Raw genomic sequence first — 21,713 nt, 5'->3', positions numbered from 1 at the left:
AACTAAAAATCAGTAACCTCTAGCTGTAATGTGACAGAGATGTTGAAAATGTCAACTTGAAATACCCTTTTTACACTAGCTAGTTCAGTCTATTTGACCCAATTGTACTGACATAATGTATACATCAGATGCTGATAATACATTAATTATCATATGGAAGCACTTATTACCTTTATCGTGCAAACTAGCGCAAGTACTGATACTTATACATGGACAAAAATGTGCCCAAGCAATAAAATATGTCCCATTTATCAAAAGTATATAATTATCATGAAACAATGTGCGCCATCAGTTCGTGGATTATCATGGATTAGTGTGATTAGTTTGTAACCGATAACCTGTTCATATAGATGGGAAAAATTTAAATAAAGCATCATGTTACTGAGAAGTATGAACTTTAAGTTGTGAAAATTGATCTCTCTCTCTCTCTCTCTCTCTCTCTCTCTCTAGGACATCAGGTCAGATGTCCTGTTTTTTCTGTCTTGAAATTTATTTTAGTGCAATAGAATAAGATTTATAGCTATAAGAAAATACTTTATTTCCTTTTTTAGAAAAAATTATTTACCATCTTTTTATCAGGACAAGTCAATTAAATAGGAAGTAATTAATGGAAACGCTTCAGATATCAGATCATTAGCAAGAAATAAACAGTGAAATTAAGATTTCAATTTAGCTATCAATACTGACAACTGACTTATGGTGTGAAATTTATGTGGGGAAGGTCTTTAGTTCAGATAGCCCATTTTGTGCATCTTTTCAAAGATAATCTAATTTATGAGACAACTAAAGTGACTCAGTGTGTTAATTTTGCAGATAAAATTCAAAGACCACTTCATATTTCATTAATATCTTGCCATGTCTTACAATATTTTACCCCCTTCAACTGGTTTTACACACTTGGGGGAACGATTCCCGCCTGAATGAAAAGTCATTATCAGTTGAGTGCTTGAATGTATTCCATTTTGAATATGTACATAGTGGATGCGAGACATTTACAAAGGATTAACGTACATCCATTTCAGATTTTGGGAAGGAGACAAGAAACTTTTGATTATTTCCGCACCGAAATAAATGGTGGAGGAATAGTGTCTTACGAGTGTTTGCTTTACATGGGTATATGTTGTTTTTGGGAGAGCAAGAAAATCCTTCGACAAATCTCTTGGTCCTAAAATTTTTCTGTGATACAGATGTTGGGCAATGCAGGGGATATTTCTATTTACAAATCTAATCCCCCCAATCCCCGGCAGCCCTCCATTCATCAATGGCCTGTCATGAGGTCAAAATCGTACCTGTTTCTTGTGACATTTATTAATGGTCTTTCTCAGACTGCCATTTTTATCACGCTTTTTGTTTTAACAGTACCTGACAAAATCAACACTTCAGTTTCCATGGACTTTCTGACTTGATAACACTATTTCTATCCCAGCATTGCAATTGGTTTCCACTAGACCTTCCTGTTGGAGCATTGAGTGTTATAACCAGATCTTGAGAAATATAATAAGACAAAAACATAATGATCCTAGGGATGAGGCTGGAATTAGTTCATACACTTTGTACTCAATACCTCTTCCACTGGGAACTCAAAATGAAAAAAAAAACCCACTTACACATGCAGTTTAAATATTAAGGACAGTTACAAATCCATTCCAAGCACACAGGAATATAAGTCCACTAGCATGACTCAACCACACCCAGCAAGATGACACTTATATTGTGTTTACACTAATTAAATCTATCATTTACTATAGCAGCATTTTCTTCTATTCCATGCAAAGTTTTTAGTTTTTTGGGGTTTTTTTTTTTGAAAAATGCATATTCTGGCACAGAATTATGGTAATCTAGATGACAAATCTAGTTAAAATTCCAGCAAACTCTTCCACATCAAGTCACTGGTATGAATGAAACCTGCTTCAGAATTAATGAGAGACTACTAACGACCATCATACATAGTAATACACACTTTCTTAGTGCTCAAAGGTGGTATCTAGTGGTACCATTGAAAATCTTGATATGCTTACATATAAAAATTAAATCATTGCTCTCAAAACTAATGATAAAATTATATCACTATCTGGGTCAAAAAAATAATCAAAATCAGACAGGGGGAACTAATGATTACTGGTATAAAAGGTAAATAAAATCTGGCCTGTTCCCTCTGAAACTCATTATATGAACACATCTTTGTAGTATAAAGCACATCAAGTGCAAAATTCACATTTGGAAATCATTCAAAGTTAGTGCAGAGAGAGAGAGAGAGAGAGAGAGAGAGAGAGAGTTTGTTTTCATCCTTGAACTTTGACCTCTACTGTTCAGAATTTAAAGGATGTGTTTTACAACACTGAGAACAATGAATGCCCAGATTCAAGAAACAGGTGTCACTGAAGAAGAGAGAATGAATTTACAGTAGATATCAGTGGGGTTTTTATTATATCTTTAACCTTCAGCAGGATATAGGGAATCGCATAAAATGCATAAAGAAAAGATACGCCCAAGCAGGATTAGTCCTGGATTAGATAACAAAGTTGGCAAGGGTTAATCTTTTAATCTTGTTAAGACCATGAATTGTCAAATATATTCTCAAGAATTTAGTTTTTTCTAAGTAAGCTTAGAAGATTTTGACATCTTCAAAACAATCATTTACCGGTAAGAAATTAGTTGTTGTATTTATTTAAATTGTTGTAGTACATTTATTTCTAAATCTTCAGTTCCAGCTCTCTTTTGAATCCAAGGTCCCATCTAAACATTTAATTTTATAACTAGATGTAATGAATTCCTCCATAAACAATTCAACAAACACGATTACCGGTACATACATAACCTTTTTTCTTGGCGGTAATATATGAATGCCCCTGAAATGAATATTATAATTTTCTGTAACGGATATAACTGCCATATAGTTACACCTGCAGAGCCACGTCTGTTTTATCAAACGAACAATAAGGACCTTCACAGGTGTTAGCCCCATCTTCAAATAAAACAGATGTCCTTCCCATTACTAAGGTGAAAACCTGACAATGCTTAAAACATCAAGATAATACAGAACCTTTCTTTTCCTTCATTCCTAATTTTCACAAGGTTTACCATACCTTAATTTTTTTTCTCAAGAGAAATTTATTGCTGGAGTTAAAGTCAGGTGCACTGTCTAAGGTATCCTAGCTATCCTCTCAGTAACTTGATATAAGATCATGTCAACTTGTAGAAATGCTCTCTTTTGCAGCATCAGCAATCTAAAGTTCTTGGGTAGCTGAAAATATGTCAGTTACCGGTATTAAGTTTATAGATATTCTAATTTGTTTACCTTTTCAGATAAAAAAAAAACACCCTAAAATAGAACATTATAAATAGTTAGGTTTTCTTAACATTTAAAAAAATCATTAAAATTACCCAAATGCATGTCATTATCTTTGATCACAAAAAATGGAAAAAATGAACAGAAAATATGTGCTGGGTCAAAATGAATGCTTTCAAATTGACACATGTAAAAATCCTTGCTGCATTTCTTTTTATCAACAACAGCCTCTTTCAACAATTCTGGAGTTAGACTCTGGCAAAAGTGATAATTTTGATGAGCTGACAGAGCACCCTCCCTCTCTATTTTTCTCCTCCTGCATGTAGATATCAGGGTGGTCAGTTTATCTTTTCTATGGCTCCACACTATCTTCCTGGGATAGGAGAAATTGGCAGGCCCTCACTAAAGAACAAGTGGCATTCTTAATTGTAGTTGATAATCACTAGAATGAGGAAGATACATGTTGGGGCTGATTCCATTCTACATCACCATTTCTCCTGAAAAAAGATATAGAACTTTGTTTCATAAATATATAATAAGAGTCAGAGTGTCCGGCAATTTATTTTTTCCTCAGACATTTAAAACGTAGAAATGAAAGTGCTTACATTTTATGGTTAGTGTTGTTATTTTTATTTTTATTTTAATTCATAAACACATACATGTATATATACTGGTGAATTGGTGGTCTCAATATCGTGGGTCAATTGGATGAACAATTTATAAGACCACTCCATTTAAAGAACAATTTAACATCAAATATGGTTCTTCCAACAGAAATTGTTTGTTTGAAAGGTGCAAGTACAAAGAAATAGATAACTCCAAATCCTCCGGTTCTGATTGGGTGGTTTATAGTCTAGTTACTGGACTACTTTGCATACAACTACATGTACAAAACTGTAGTACCTCAGCATGCATTAACTGACAATAAGCTATATATGAAAACTTTGTTATCTATGGGTTTTTTTCTTTTTAACTTGATTGCTTTTAAAAAAATCAAATTCTCAGAAGGCAAAATTTGGTAAGAAATGTTTTTGGCACAGTACTCTACCATGCACCCATTAACATATCCAAATAAGAATAATGAAATTGAAAAAAGTCTTACATATCCAAATAAGAATAATGAAATTGAAAAAAGTCTTAATTTTTTGCATATGCTCCAAATGTTAATTTCCCATTTATAAAAAAAATGTCTACAGGTGTTGTATACTTGAAACTGAAGTTAAAGACTGATAATTATTTCACCTACAGCCAATTTGCTAGAACTGATTGCATACCACATTGGAAGTTCAGTAATTATCAAATCTACTGAACGTTCTCACAACTGAATGCTGTTCTTCTGTAACACCCTTCTTGTATATATCACTGATATCTCCCACAAGTCTCCAGCAATATCTAAGGAATGCAAAAAAAAATATTATTTGAACATCTTAAAATATCATAGATGTGAAGAATTTGTATAAAACAGTTCGTGAAAAACAACATGTTTATCGAACTCAGCAACAGCATTCTGAAGATAACCATTTCAAACAAAACGAAACAAGTTTTGATTTTTAATGGCTTACAAACAAGTTACACAACGTAAACCTTTGTACAGTGTCCAACAGTCATCATGGCTTTTATTGCAATGTATCTTTTGGTGATGGCTCCCAAAGCACATTTATACACATATCACATCATTTACTTGTAACCAATCGGTCTGCACTGAAAAGATTAAACGTATATTATCTTACAGCATATTGTATTAAAAAGAAAGGACGCACAAGCAGGCTAAGGGAAAGGCATCTTTCATAAATGTAGAACAATTGAGTGTAGAAAGGATCCCAAATCTTTTGTATTACAGACAAAAACCTAGAATAATTGCCTCCAAAAATAGGGTTTTTTCCATTTAGACCTACCTCTTAAATCAATTATTGTAAAAATCATGTAATAGACTACAAGTATGATACTGCATCAAAGTATGACTTGAGTGCAAAAAATTTAATTAGTTCTGCAAAATCACTTTCAAAATGTATAAAAGCTGTAAAGGTGGTTTATGGATGGAATAACTGTATCTTATAGCTACCAGTGTGCTGTGTTGATTTACTCCAGTCTAGCTGCCCTCATTTACACAGGAAATTAAGCAGATAAGGGCATGTTTGAATCTTTGAGTCACTGATAATAATTTTAAAATCTGTCACATTTATTGAAGGTTAACAAAGGGCAGGCTGTAGGAAAGGGTCAACTTGGGACAGCTCAAGAAAAATGTGCAAGCATTAAACAGGTGTAGCCAATGGCTAACTACAGGGATGAGGCAAATCCATTTACACTGAAAGCTGATGGTCTTTTAATTAATGACCTTGCAAATTAATTTGATAAAATTGACCAAAGATAACTGCAAAATTTAAAGTCCAGCTATTTTAATTAAATTGAAATGAATTTAATAATTTTGCAAAATATGAAATTCACTGTCAATTATAAAATGTATGGTTCTCATATTAGCCAATCAGAATGAGAGGACGACCAGTGCTCGAAATAGTTTTTTCCCCTGACTTCGATTCACAACTTTTCTCCGGATTTTATTAGAATTTCTTTTACCTTGTGTACACAAAGGAATGGGTAAAGATCACCAATTTAAACACCCCATGTAGCAATTTTCTTCGGATTAAGGCCTTCATTCAGCACTCTATAATTATCATTCAATAATTGAAAGTGAGATAAACAGTCAAGCAAATATTGAATTTCATGGGCATTTTGTGCCTATGTACACACCAAAATCATGGGGAACAAACGACGGCCATTTGTAAGCTTTGGGTGCTCTGACCGATTGAATCAGTCATATTCTGCTGAGGTAGACTCCTTTTTTTTTTCTTTCTCCTCCCTCCCCTACATTGTTAGGAGAGGTCACTGACACCTAGTTGACAGGAAATCTGACCCTAAACACAATGCCGTTAACATGGCTGTCCCACTTTCCCCGTCTTCTTCAAATCCAGAAACTATGAATGACCATTCAATTACTAATTGATAAACTCCAAAAAGTTGACAGCAAAGACCTTATGTATATATAGAAACTGCAATGCATGCAATTCCAAGTTCTTTAATTTTTATGTAATGTTTTAAAAAATTTATATACCAGTGCATCTTTTGAAACATACAATGAAACACACTAGCATTCTTTTCCCTTGAGTGAGCTGAATTTACTTTGATTCAATAACTTGATCTTTACCATGTGGATTTTGGCAGTTAAAATATAGCATGATAAAATTTCCTTTAGGATGGAGTGCATTTTGCTGAATTTGCATTTCAAATTTTAGAGAGATGATCTGTTTGAACATGAAATATGAAGTAGATCTTACTTAATTATGGGTATACAAAATTGTCAAGCTAGCTTACAAACTGTGAACATTGAATAATTTAGTCAGGTTTAGATATTTGATCACTATACATTTTTGAAATTGAACTATCATTATTTTACCTGGTAAATGCATTTTAGATTGTATTTTTTTCAAGACATTTTTTTGGAAGACACAAAAAGAAAAGCCTGCATGTTTCACTTTTGATTACATTCAGATAGCTCATGAACAGATAAATAGCAGGCATATACATACATGTATAACTATTAAATGTAGAATCTGAATAAACATTGCTGCTTTCAAGGATTCACATGAAGAAACATAAAGAACAATTCCTCTGTTACCTTATGAACCACTTTACCCAATCCCCCCCCCCCCCTTCCTGGATGTGTCTGTCTTCATGATTTGACCTTACCTCACCCTTGATCCCATTAATAAAGTTATTCTAAGACAGGATGTGATTAGTTGAGTGCAAGAGAACCAGGGATTGCTGATTTCCTACTGATCTTTGGAAATCTCACAGTTTGTGTGTAAAGAGAATGGTTTCTAATTGAAAAGAGAGAAACACCTTCACTTAAACCGTGATGAGTTTCTTCTGATTCACACTGTAATTTTTATATTGAAAGTGGCATTCTATGGGGGTAAAAACACAAAAGAACTGGTAGCTGGTTGCTTTTTACTTGGAGAGTATCGGGAACACATTCCTTACATTACACAGAGTCTGCACCAGTCTCTGTATTGGTTCAATGTTTACACAACCCCCTGTTGATTCCCAACTTGAACTAAATCCAATCATACAAGAAAAATTAGTTATAGGAAAAGCATATCCAAATATTTGTAAAATTTACATCAAATTATCAAGCACAAGATCTAAGTCAAGTAGCCATAATTTTTTTTTCCATATCTTCGTCTGTTGATAAAAAAGCCAAGGAAAAAATTTCTTTGCCCTTCAGTATAAAACATGATTTGGAAGAAAAGCAGTCCTTTGAATAAGAAATTAAGAATAGTTGACAATTTGAATGATTGACATCAGATAATGTAATCTGAAGTGTGTCAGTAAATATGTGGGTGGTTACACGTGTTTATATAGTCCAACAAGATGTCTTCTGTTACATTTCATTGCTAAACTTTTTTTTCTTAGCATCGTTGACCTCAATCCCTATTTATAACTTTACACTGTTGTGAAAATAAAGCAGAACAAATCAGATTCTAATGCATATATGTGCATGTATTATCTTTTTATCACTTCCTGTGTCACATAGCATATAAAACTCAGAATAAAAAATGTATATGATATACAGGGTGCATATGCACTCAGTGAATTGAATAAAAATTAAAAGCAAGAAAGATTCTTCAGCCTAAAATTATAGATTTATGATTAAAATACAATCGATCTTCATACATGTATTACTAAAAGTGAACGTTTGTAGAGGTGAAAAAGTGGTCAATTAATAAAAAAAAAATTAATTAATCCAACTTTGCCCTTTATCTCAGATGGAAAACAGATTTCATTGTGTATGAATATATAATGTTTCGAATAACAGTTATAAAAGGCCTGATTAAAGCAAAGAAATGAATGCACACTGTGATGGTATCAAACATAATGCTTAATGTTATGTGATAGTTAACTGTTGTTCATTGTACTTTGATGCAAATCAAACCAATTCACAATTGTGTAAGAAGCAGGAAAAGGATCTATAAAAGAGTCAATGAACGCCCCCATTCATTAACTGCATTTAATAATAATGCTCGACTTTTTGTCCCTTTGGAAAAAATTGAACTTTCCCAACATGAGTACAATATACGCATTGGAACATGAAAATTGTTGTTTTAAGATCAGGAAAACAGATGAAATCTTAGCTGGGCTTGGCAACATGGATGCGTGAGTACCCATTCATGAATGGTTTGTCTCAGACTGATTCATTAGTAACAGATTCACTATAGAAGACATTTTTTAATGACAAAGGAAAAGTTCATTCATGAATATATTATTGACTGGAAAGAAAAATACAACCTTCGATTAACATATTAATTTCTAGTAATCAGTTGTTTCATATATACCCTCTAGAATTTACATCAGTGAATGTTGCACTTTTAATGCCTACTTTATGAAACCATCAATGAATGATGAATCAAAAGTACAGGTGTAACTTGTTAAAATGACAAAGTGAGCTTTGATTACATATGGATCATAAAACCATACTGAGATCAATTATTCACACTCCCCCACAGGATGTTGGAGCTATCCATCAGCTCATGCACTTTGCTTCACCTGGGGTAGGACAGGTAGTGACATCAGCTGCCATCAAGGGTACAGAGCTTGACCTATGGGTAAAACACACAATCAGTAAATAGGCCACCATGAATGTAGAACAAATGCAACAATCAGAACTCATCAAATGTTTCCGCATAATGCAACAATCAGAACTCATCAAAAGTCTTCACATAATGCAACAATCAGAACTCATCAAAAGTCTCCACATAATGCAACAATCAGAACTCATCGAACACTCCAAAATTAGTTGAATGATTGAAACATGCAAGGAGTTCCTGATTTGAAAAAACTTGTAATATAAATCATGAGCAGAAAAAAATGTTTGGAGTTTTCAAATCAATATCCAAGACTAACTATAATGTAAAATTATAAGACCAAGAGGACACACAGAGTTTGCTATTTTCACTAGTTTCTTATTGGGAATGAAAAAGTCATCAAAGTTTTATATAGTGTGATATGGGTTAGGTTGAGGGGTGAAAAGGGAAGGAAGGGACACTGATCCAACATTCTCACTTATGTTTGGATTCAGCCATATTAGCTGCATGCTCAACAAATAGCAATTGTTTGGATTACTTTGTAAAAATGTATTTAAATCTAACAGTTGGTAAAGAAGAGGTTTGCAGATTACTCTTACCAATAAATACTGTATGCAGGACATTATGTTTTATCAAATTCCACTAACTATTAAAATTAAACAATAGTTATCTAAGAATTAACATAGTTTACAAATTGATAAAACTTTATTTAAGACAAGGAAAATTAGGTTTATCATGTTTTTTTTACAATTATTTTTCAAGAGAGACGCTTGTGTGCTGACAGATATTATAACAAAGAATAATGAAAAAAGACATAAAACTGTCATCGAGGGTCAAGGACACAATTTATTAAGAATAGCATACATTTGGTTAATGTCCTAAAAAAGTCCATTCAAAGTCATTCTTATTTTCATATTAATTTCCAGATTGCACAATTGCACTAGATCGGTCCTATCTGTACTAGTTTTTGCTTTAGTAATTTGTAGACCTCCTGTGAAGTGGCCTTTTACCAGATTATACACTACTAATGACTAAAGTTTCACCAGATCACAGGGGTGTCTCTTAGCAGGGGGCATATATTTTAATTACATTTCATTATTATTTAGGTGGAGCCTCTATGTAGTTTGTCTCCATTAAAAAAATCTTTTGTCCTGGCCACTTTCTGAAAAAGAACACATGCCTACAGACAGGTATTAGACCTTGCTATTAGCCTTCATTGGTTGACCTATGATCATTTCTACTTTGTATGCTTCCCATCAAAAAGGCAATTGCATGCAATTTGGTGACCGCAATTTTGATAGAAAGAACAGTTTGTTCTGACAAATAGCCATCAACATACGAGTGTCATGAGAAAAAGTTCTCTTTGTACTTAGTCTTCAATTTTACTGTCACACACCTGTTGCACAAAGTAATTGTGTGTAAAATTGCTGGGTTTCTTTCCATTGAAATCACATACTTAATTTGATGACACTGAAAGAGGGAGGGAAAATGGTTAAAATTGACTTTGCCATTATTTTGCAACTGCATAGTAATAAATGAACAAGCATGGAGCTTTAAACTTGCATACAAAATCATTCATTTCTTAACAATCCTGATTTTTTTTCAAATATCATTTAGGATAATTGCAGCTGTAACCTCGTAATTGGAAAAAAGACCCACTGCAAAGTGTCTGTCCTGAACTCTAGGAATGAAAGCTTCCTAAACAATGGCAATACTGCTCAACTTCCTGTTGGTGAGAGTTCCCTTATCGAAGCTAAACATCTGGAGGAGCCATTGCACTTAATGTACGGTCGAAATCTATAATCAATAGCCTGTACTATTTTTCTAATTAATTCTCTCTTTTCACTGATATTTGCAAGAATTAAATGAATAGAAATTTCTGATTGAGACATTCCCATTTCCTGACCCTAGGCACAGATTTATTTCATGCAGTTGAAGCTGTTATAAATAACAATGGGTGATTTTTTATGTTTTACAGGATCCGATCAGTCAATTACAAAAATAAAGATTTTAACTTTCAGCAAGATGGAGTGAAAACTGCTGTTTTTCCCTCTATCTGCACCTCACAACTTACCACCAACACATACCAGGCTGATAATCTGATGAAAATGTCATGTGTTGCCACCAAGAGTGATCAAGATTTGACACATAGTGACAATCATGGTCAATATTGGCGACAGTGGGTACCTGTGTATCTGCATCTGCCATCTTGTTCTAATTTTATTTTTTAATGCTCATCATGTGGTCACTTGCTTTTGGAATGAGTCTTAACTGCCAATTAAAGTGTGATTTTGTGCATGCAAGTTCATGGATTTTATCAGCTTTTAGATAAAAATGACTGATATGCTAAGTAATGCCCTAGGAAATGAACAATATTAAAGTCAAAAATAGCTTTTTAAAACTCAATTTCTAACAAATATGTACTTGATTGTGCATTTGATTTCCAGGTTCTGCACAATTTAAATATTTGACCTAAGCTGTGAATGAGATGATCAGACCACATGATATCTCTCTCTCTCTCTCTCTCAACATATACTTGATTTACAGGTGTACATCTGCATGAATTTCTCCAAAACCTTTCAGTCAAAATGAAGGTTTTTTGACGGAAGAAGTGCACATCCTCTGCAAAGGGAGTAGCAGAGCCCCGCAAGCCTGCTATTTTCTATAGCCTGAACTTTGCCACAAAGTGCTGTACATTGGGGCTGATGGTGAGTTGGATGTAGCATGCATTGGATATGTCCTAAGTGACTTGTGGCATTAGATACCATCATTTAACAATGATATAAATGGGCCTGATCTTGCATGTCTGTTTTGATGCACTTGATGCTTAGGATCAATACTGGCAAACACGCATTCCAAGAAAAGCTTTTAAAAAATCATAACATAATTGAGGCAGATGGTGTTTTGAGTACCTAAAATAATTCATTGTAGAGCAAGGGGGCTTTAAGAACAGAAGCTTGGCTTAGAGAATATTGACCTGTTTAGAAGTTTGCTGCAATAAAATGCATCCACATTTTATGGATTGTTTTTAGCTGCTTAAATCATGGCATCTGAAAAAGAACAGAATGGAAATTTTTCATTTGAAAAGCTAATCATTAGCAAAATTTCCTACACTATCACATTAACTTTTTTCTGACATTTTCTAACCTTTAAAAATATAGATAAAAAAGATTTATATCTCATTAAAATCCACTATTGTGAAATGCAAATGGAATTTTTAAATTATCAATACAGTTCATCATTATTTTCAGTTTCATGTATTTTTGCTTTTGTTTTAATCTTGTTACTAATCTTCTGTTGAGGTCTGGTTGCTGATCTTAATGTGTGGCTAACTTTCATATTGCAAATGAAATCTGTTTTTAGCTATAAAATTTCATATTAATTTCTTTCAACACCCCAAAAATTGCTACAGTATTCCTAAATTTTATCTTGAATACAGACTGTGCTTATTTTTTATTATGTAGGGGATATATTCAAAAATAAAAGCTGTTGATTATATCAACAATATCCATTTCTAAGTTCCTCATCAGATATGTAAAATTCTATCCACAATGCATCCCTTCTACAGACCATATGTCATTTCTGATAAACCCTTCACCCTCCTCACAGAATGTTCACCAATCAAAAAAACTATTTCAATATCTACTGGTCCCATTAGTCTGGCAAATGACAAAAAGTCAGGAAACTTGAACCTGAATCACTATCAGTGTGCCTGTATAAAACCATTTATATCTTCCATTTTGCATTTGAAGTCATGTAGTTATAACACAGTTGCATTCAAAGTCGTCATACCTGGGGCAAAAGCTTGTCTGCTGGGCAAAGGGCATCTCTTTCCCTTCACAAACCTGGTGGTATTCTTGTCAGAGGAGCCCGTTTGATCTTTCATCATCATATTCTTCATATTTTGATAAGAACTTTAAATGGAGGATTAGTTGCATCTTAGTGTCAGCACCTATGGAAAAACCAAAGCAAATATCAAATAAATTTTCTATTCTTTTTTTTCCTTATCATGCCTTTAAATGTTTTTAACTTGCTGCATTTCATTTTAGGTATCAAATTTCTATTTATGATTGTAACATGAAATTCATACTTCATACATAAGCCAAAATATAAACTTTAAAAATCATGCTACTTGCATTTTTCCTTCTTTTTTTTTGTATGCTGGGGGGGGGATTCAACTTGATTGATGGATTTCCTATGTCTTCTATCTTTTTTTTATTAGCGAGTAATAAATACATATCAAGAAATAAAAAAATTATCTGTATATCTTCACAGGATGTGAAAAAAGTTGTGAAAGAAAAGTCATTTGAGACATTTTCTCCATTTTTATGATTGTCCATTTACAAAATGACAAACAGGTAAAAATAAATCCCCTGTTAAGTATCAGGTGTCATTGAAAAATCATCATTTACATCTCTGAACAACATCATAATAGACCAAAAAGAAAAACTACTGTAACTTAAGTGTTTTTAAAGCCTTTTTGGTAAACCACAAGATCGAACAAGATATAACTTTTTCTCCCCTTTAACGGGCCTTTTCAATTAAAAGACAGATTTCCTGTTTTATGACTTTGTTAGTTATAAAAGAGTAACTACTTCACAAGATATGGGTTAGTGGGTTGATGATTTACAATTTTTTCAGCAAACCCCTCCTCTCCCTTAGACAAATATTTCTTCTGTGATTTAATATATTACTAGTAATTTCATGTATTTCTTCCAAGAAAGATGCAAGATAAATAGAAGAACATTATAAAGAGGAGAAGGAAGTGGAGAGGTTTTTTAGGTTCCCAAATTCAAGATCAATGGATATCAAATCAAGTGGAAGAAGTAAACATCCCTTGTTGCCCAAATTACATGCCATTTAGAGGGATGTCAAATTTCATTATTTGTATAAAGTACTTGTATACTAGCTGCTGTAATTATCAATCCACGTTGAAAGTACAGCAGACTAAATTTCATATAATGGACGTTGCATAACATTTTACAAAAATGTTAGACTGTTATTCATACCTTTTTGAAGAAAAAAACTTATATAATCATGATTTAGTGCAAATGCACTGGAATTGATTATGGGTTTTTTTTTTTCATTACTGTGTGGTGTGAAAAGAGACACGGCCATTAAGTACGTACAAGAGTCCCTTGACTTATTCTCTCTCTCTCTCCCCTCTCTCTCTCTCTCTCTCTCTTGCTTTGTAATGGTAGTGTTTATTGAAAATTTTCTGGTAAAGGTCTGGAAAGGTTGCTTCTTCCAACACCAATTTTTGACCCGATCGAGTATTTTCATTCAATATGCACAGTACTGGCACAATATATTTATATATATCTGACCTCATGTTTATCTACTTAAAATACCAGAAAATTTGTTTGTTTTGCCCGTAAAACTGGTAATTTTCTAAATTCATTGAACTATATTATATAATAACTTTAACACAGTAAATATAAATGACCACATCACTGTTTGTACTTTTTACACAATTACACCAAACCCACTCCTATTTTCACCTTCCTACTTTTTTTCATCATTACGCTAACAGTACAGAATTCTTTATCAAGGCGGGCATTGATTTTTCTCCCTCTTCTTTTGTAAATTCCAACAACACAGCATCGAACCAATGAATCTACCATCCCTGTCTGAAGCAGAACAGCCAAGCCCTCATCAGCAATATCAAAACTTGTGAAATTGGCAGAATGGATAGGATCAGTTTTGTATAATCTTTGCTTCCAACATCAGCCTAAACATGTAGTGTCTATATTCTTTGTACCGATAATTTAAAAATTCAATTTATACCTGTCTGGATTGCATGTATTTAATTTTTCATGAGTTTTCAAAAATGTATGGATTCTGAAGTATGATCTGTAATTACACAATCGATGAATACCATTTTCATCTTCAGGCTTGTTTTTCGTTTATAATTGATTATTTTATATTAATTTAGATATTTTAAAAGCCACTTCTACTCAAATTAACACAGTGAAAAAAGAGTTGAAACTGTCTAAAATTGATATCATTAAAAATGAAATTTTTTCCATATATTTTTTAAAGATTTATTTTCAGTCTATCATTGGAATTAAACAATGTTTAATTAATAAATCAACCATTACCAGGCGTTAATTTTATATTTCTGTGCATTAATGGTCACAAATGAAGGAAAGGGAGAAATATTGATCTTGTCACCAAAGTCACATGGCTGACACATAGGCTTGAACAATGCCACTGGGGACTGTTGTCGGAAACACTGGACGCCCACACACCTTCTCCTTTCTACCGAACAAACTGTGCTCACAGAATTTCTGTCTTGTCAGTGCAGTACAAATTAGATTAACATAGTTGTCATAGATCAATTTAGCTATTGCTTGTTCGGTTCACAATGTGCGAACAATATTTCAGGCACACCCCACCATCTTCAACTTTTAATCCAGGAGTGTCAGAAGTTAAATCAATATTTTGTATGTCAGTCAATCATTACAAGTTCACCCGTACATACACGTGTACTGAAAAACTTGGTAGTGGTGTATTTTATGAAAGTTCAATGGAATAATGAGTCATCAAAGGCGTTGGAATCCCCCCCCCCCCCCATTTGTTTTGCAAAGTAAGACATATCCATAACCATCCCCCCTATTTTTTCCTTGTTGGAAGTTTTCTGATATGTCTAGCCCACCTCACTTTCAGTTCGCTTCTGACGCCACTGCATGGTCATCACAATCACCAGTGATACCCAATACATACATGTGATACATGCATTCTACTTTATGTACATGTAATTCTTCTAACATTTAAAAGTATATGTGTACCTGTCTTACAGCTTGTGTATAAATTGAGTCTCAGTACTTTAATTTCATCTTCCTTACCTACAAAAAAGATAATCGAATAAGATTTCATCTTATATTCACAAAAATAGAGCTTCAATTTCTTAGACAAACATGCATAGAAAGTGTAATTGAATGGAATCTTATTACAAGCTAGTATGATCATATCGCCAATAAATTAAAAAGCATCACTGTCGTTCATATCTTACATAATATGTGTGTATACACACTTTCATGTTCACAATTTCATCTGATCAAAAAAAATTCAAAAATGTATACCTCTCTGGCTCTTGAAGTTTTGAACTCAATGCAATTGCATGCAGATTGCATTGACCCTCAAATCATTGAAAAATACCAAATGTATCCATTATGGTTATATTTTCAGTTGGTATATTGATTCATCAACTCTTCAGAGGCAAAACAAGGTTGGAATGGATTTACAAAATTATTTTTCAAAATTTAAGAATTGAATTTGCAGTCAACTTTTCTCAAATAACTGGTATACATAATGAATAATGAATTCAAAGCAGTATTGAAGGACATTCATTGAATAACCTATAACCAAGTATCAGTATATCATTGATAAAATATTCACAATTTGATTTTTAGAAAAATGTGAAAATCCCTTTACATGCTTACCACCGCCTGTCATTACTGCACTCTCTGCTCTCAATATGCAAAACAGTGGTGACTTGATCGGAATTGTGGCAATTCTAAAAGTGGATCATCTTTGAATGGATGATATGCCTTAATGTTTACCAAACTTATGTCATATCTGTAGTCTTAATTCTGGAAAGCTATGCTGGGTCATAAAATCAGGTCATTTACAACCACAAAATGTGAGTACACGTAGGTGCAAAAAAACTAATTATCATCCATCTCCATAGAGTTCAAGTGTGACTGAAGTGTGTTTTTCCTGATTCTTAAAATCTTCACCAATCTATTTAATTATTATTTTACTGAAACCACACACAAACACTTTACAAGAGATAAGTCTGTGTTTGAAAATACAGCCAAGACAAATTATGCATGGTTTAACTGGGCCACTATAAACAATATATTCTTGACAAATTTTGCTGAATAAGGTAATTGATGGATAGACAGATGCCTTCTCCCTCCCTCTGTATCTTACCAACATGGAAATGTTATCTCTTGCTTATAAAATTACACTTCAATCAAAAGTATATATTTAACAAAGTTGATATTTAAAAGGATATCTACATGCCACCTGAGTTAAAAAATGAGTAACCCTCTAATTTATCAAATGATAATAAAAGATGCTTTATCGTTTTAGGTCAGCCAATATATTTACGACAGTGGTATGGAAGGTCAGTGCCTTGGAGATTAGGTTAGCTTCACAGGGTACAGAATCATGATCATTGCCCAGGAACTTTTTTGAGGGGCTCAAAGAAGGAAAAGAAAAAGATGTAATGATATAGCATCATGATCCGAGTTCAAGCAATTAGACATTCAATCACAAAACCTTAGCCCTGTCTTAGCACAATAAATGATGCTTTAGAGAGTGTGACCATATAGCACAAAACCTTGACATTGAAAATAATACTAGTACTCAAGGTCATGTTGCACAAACTGAAAATAATACCTATGGTAATGTTATACCAAAAGAAAATATTGAGATTTTATAAATTTGAAAATATGAGAAAATATTATCTAAGTAGATGAAGAAAAGAAATTGCATTTATCAAATCAAGGTCAAAACCTTTAGTTATGTAAGACTAACAATAAATTCTCTTATTAGGTGTTATGAGGTCATCTCTTCCGATGTTTGGAAAATATACTTATACATAAAATTCCCTGTTAACATCTTCCAATCTATCAGCGAATGCCCTTGAAAATGTCTTAAAACCTGCAATACAAACTATTTGCATCTTTTTTACATACTCATAAGTTTTATGTTATGAATTTATCAAGGGATAAAAAGTCTCTTATGCATATGATAATTTTTTATTTTGGAACTGTATTATATTCTAATTTTCTATGGCAACTTTGGTCAAATTATGGTTATAGACTTTCAGGTGAACAATGTGGCCCATGGGCCTCGTTTAAAAACTACATATGTATTGTACTCTGTTCATCTTCTTCTCTCCCCTCATTTAACCTCTCTTCCAGATGCGCCTTACTAACGTTTCTAATGATTTCTTGTACATGTAGTCCAACTTGTATGCACACCTCGCAAATTAAAATTCATCGTTCATTTAATTTCACGTACTTTAACATAATTGTGTGAATTGAAATAATAAATCTATCGTTCAATGTGTCCAAGCTTTGAAACGTAAGGAAGTTTGGTGTTATGCAAGCAGTATGCAAATTCTAACCCCATTGTTGCCAACACCTGTTCTAGGAAAAGAAATTCAACAACTGACTTCGACACAGCATCCAGCACTGGTAGGCCTCTCTCACACACATGCCAATATTTCTGTCGACCAGCGGAAAAATGTTCCTTGGCATGGAAACCGATACTTTCAAACAGAACTCCTTGGCAACGCGCTGGCACGTTAGATATTTCCAATAATGCCATTAGTGCAGCTTGAATTGATTGAGGCAGACTGGCACTTCTGAACGTGGCGTACTGATTGTGTTTTAGGGTGTGGGTGTAATTCTTCTAATATTCAAATCCCACGCCTATCAATTTTTCCCTTCCAGTTCTGATCCTAAAATTTATTGTTATTTTCTACCATTTCCAGTTTATATTAATTGTTACTCTAATAATTTTATAAAAATACCAATCAAAATATTTTCGTCCAATTTGATATTAATTTTATTTTTTGAAGAAATTTAATTTCAATACCATGACAAAGCATGAAATATATAAACAAATATAATCGATTTCTGTTCTTTTCTCTCTCCCTGCACATGGTTAATACCGTGCCTCGGCACAATCGGATCGCAGGCCGTTCACTCTGGGTTGAAACAAAACGGGGCGTTTTGCAAAGGTTTTAATTTCATCATCTGCACATGCCGTGCGACCTTCAAAAGGTTTTTCTACTCAAATCTCGAGAACGATCTACATTTTTTAAGCGAAGGCAAAATCGCAAAAAGTCATCTTTCAAAAACAAACAAATATGATGGTACAATAATCAATGCATTATGATGTAAGTGTCTTATATGTCTGGTGCCCTTTTTGTTTCGGTCGCATTCAAAAAACTTTTTTTTTTGTTTTCTTTGAGTTAAGTGCGCCTCTCTTCTGTCAAAGGTGTTTTAAAATCTTGCTTCGTCATCTATGTGAAGAAGCCTTACCCGTTCATATATATATCTTCACTTTAATAGCTTTTTACCTATATAGCTCTGTACCTATATAGGCCACCGTTGATCATATCAGCTGGCAGGGTAATTTTGAAACAAAATTAAGAGCATGTGTTTTTTGGTGGGTTTTTTTACAATTTGGAAGCGCGATGTATTGTCCAAGAATTATAGATTTAATTTTTTTTTTTACAAATGGTCGGTAAATTCTGTTCAGCAAATTTAAGCTTTTATCGGGTTTTTTTTTTCTAGAACTGTGAAAAACTAGTTTGGTCTAGTTATGCGGCCTTGTTTACCAATTGGGGAACTTCATAAAATCGGTAACCTTCCAGCCATTACAAGTTTCTCGTCGAAATTCCAGCTTCTTGATAAAATCTTGGTAGGGGTGGACACTATCAGACACGGGCAGAAAATGTCGGCTACCATCTGGAATGACTAAAACACTTTCTATTGCCCCTTAATACACTGAATAAACATCATTGTGTAACAGTAATTCATAAACATAGTGCGACTTTTTCGGACTGTTCATGATGAAGTAACTATAGGCAAGGTTGAGGTTAGTAAAATTGCTCGCAAAAAAATCCCAAAAGAATAAGAGACTATGTTAATCGTCCATTCATGCTCTTGGGTTTTTTTTTCATAGTTGAAAAAGTTTAAGGGATACAATTAATTGAATCCCCGAGGAACTGATCTAATAGTGATAAGGCTAAACTTTTATCAGTAATATTGAAACTGTTTTCCCTGAAAAAAAAAATTACTGGAAATCTAAGTGCATGTCAGAAAACTTAACCAGACTTTTCCTAGATATCTATAAGCAGATAGTAAAAAACAAAACAAAAAAATTAACAAGATCCGTCTTTCTAATGATAAAAAGTATCGCCGCTAAGTTGTTATTCGTTTTGTCATGCATGTATGTTTTATAATTGGATTTAAATAATACAGTTTTGCAAAACGGACAGGAATATATGAGAAAGCCAACAATTTTACAGTTACTATAGAAACAAATGACATATATAACTCTGCAGATTGCCGTTATTTTCACTGGCATCGGTTCAAAGTATTTTGGCGTTATTGAAATTGAATACCATTAAGTTGCGATTTCAGAATGTACAGATAAGAAACTTGGGATGGAATTTGCTCAATCGTCACGCAGAAAAAAACCCTCTACAAATTGCTGTTTAAACAGAAGATGAAGAAAACTTAGAGGAAACACTGACACACTTTTCTGATTAACCTCAAGACTGTCCAATTTAAAAAAAAAAATAATACCCCTGACAAGCAGTTGGATATTTAACTAGGTATTAAACCTGCTGAACTCTTTTTTTTTTAATTTGAACAAAAAGATACACAAGAACTGTCCCTGTATGAAGGGAATAGGATTTGGTCAATGACTCTATGACAAAACCACTTTTCATGAAAGTAGAATTTGTAAGAGTAAAAGCAAGCTTTCCAATGAACAATAACAGCTATTTTGTCTAATATTTTAATATTTCCTGTGTTGTACTTCTCCATGTGGATTTTGAAGGTTTAAGAGATTATTCAAACCTTGGTCTAATGTGAGCTGTTGTGCAAACAATCTCCCATTGACCATACTAATATGATTCAAAGACTAGTCTTAAAGGTTTGAGCAATGACCTAGCGCGTCTGAATGGAATGGTAATGTGTGGCGTTACCTGTTCATTGAAAACTAATTCCCACCTACAATTTTACAACTATGGTCCAAATTAATAATAAAGACTTTCCCTGCTATGAAACTAAGCAAGATTCATTGATTTGGACCCATTTCAAGTTATACAGTTACCAGTATTTCTTCTTGAACAGTTCAAGCAATAAACTACACCCACTGAGTCCCAAAGCAAGATCATTGTGCCAACTCTAATGCCAACATAAAGAAACGGACATAATTCTCATACTTCATTTACCCTGCAACTAACTCACTCTTGCCTCTTTTTGAAAAAATTAATCTTGTAACTGTAGTGCATTGACATAAATATTTCAAAACCTCCAAATATATGATGACAGAAAAGCATAATCAAATAAATTAGCATGTTGTTTAACAACACTAAAGTATTTAAAAAAAACAAAAATTTGATCCGATTGAGTCAGTAAATGTGAAATGATAATGTACCGTATTTAACCTGTCTGACAGGAAGCACCGTTTGACATGTACTATCAATTTCATCATATATCTATATCACACACATATATAAGGAAACTTGGCTGTAACACAACTGTCAAATAGTGGTCGGAACCTCATTTTCAATGTTTTTTGTCGTGTACTATGTACACAAAGCCACTCATCTGCTTTCATTGCTTGGGTTTGATCTTCATGGCACATCAAATATTTCTAGACATGCAGACAGATACAATATCATGCTTTGCAAAATGGGTGTGGTCGTAATTGTTGTAATACATCACATTTAAAATACTGTCATGACCGGGGCAGACATGAGGACCCACATGGTGTTTTAACAGTAATTGACAGAAGCAATTCATACATTAATGCACTCAAACTCATATTTCCCCCCACAGGAATCATATTTCCTCAGTCTGCAAAAATTTGATTAAACGTAGTTGCGTTTCTGGACTACAATCCTCCCATTAAATATCTCAAGTATATACAAGTACAAACTCTACGTAATCTTGGGACAAATTCTTGTCTCGCTGTTTCAGACTCAATCTTACATATCTTGAATCCTTAAAATAATAATAAAACAG

The 21,713-nt window shown here is 33.4% G+C and overlaps 1 long non-coding RNA gene across 4 annotated transcripts; it reads right to left on the bottom strand.

The window, feature by feature from the left end:
• Window positions 1–558: 558 nt before the first annotated feature.
• Window positions 559–5,733, bottom strand: LOC136272724 (uncharacterized). 4 transcript variants are annotated; one of them, XR_010710760.1, is made up of 4 exons: window positions 5,352–5,733; window positions 4,852–4,990; window positions 4,564–4,681; window positions 559–3,786 (listed from the first exon to the last, which is right to left on the bottom strand). It is a non-coding gene; the product is annotated as an uncharacterized lncRNA (long non-coding RNA). The 4 variants fall into 4 exon arrangements; XR_010710758.1 differs by having other exon boundaries at window positions 4,874–4,990; XR_010710759.1 differs by lacking the exon at window positions 5,352–5,733 and having other exon boundaries at window positions 4,852–5,343.
• Window positions 5,734–21,713: the final 15,980 nt, after the last annotated feature.

Source organism: Magallana gigas, chromosome 2 (assembly GCF_963853765.1).
Source record: "Magallana gigas chromosome 2, xbMagGiga1.1, whole genome shotgun sequence".
In the NCBI taxonomy this organism is placed as follows: domain Eukaryota; kingdom Metazoa; phylum Mollusca; class Bivalvia; order Ostreida; family Ostreidae; genus Magallana; species Magallana gigas.
The sequence above is the reverse complement of the archived record's forward strand: the minus strand, read 5'-3'. Positions and strand labels throughout refer to the sequence as shown.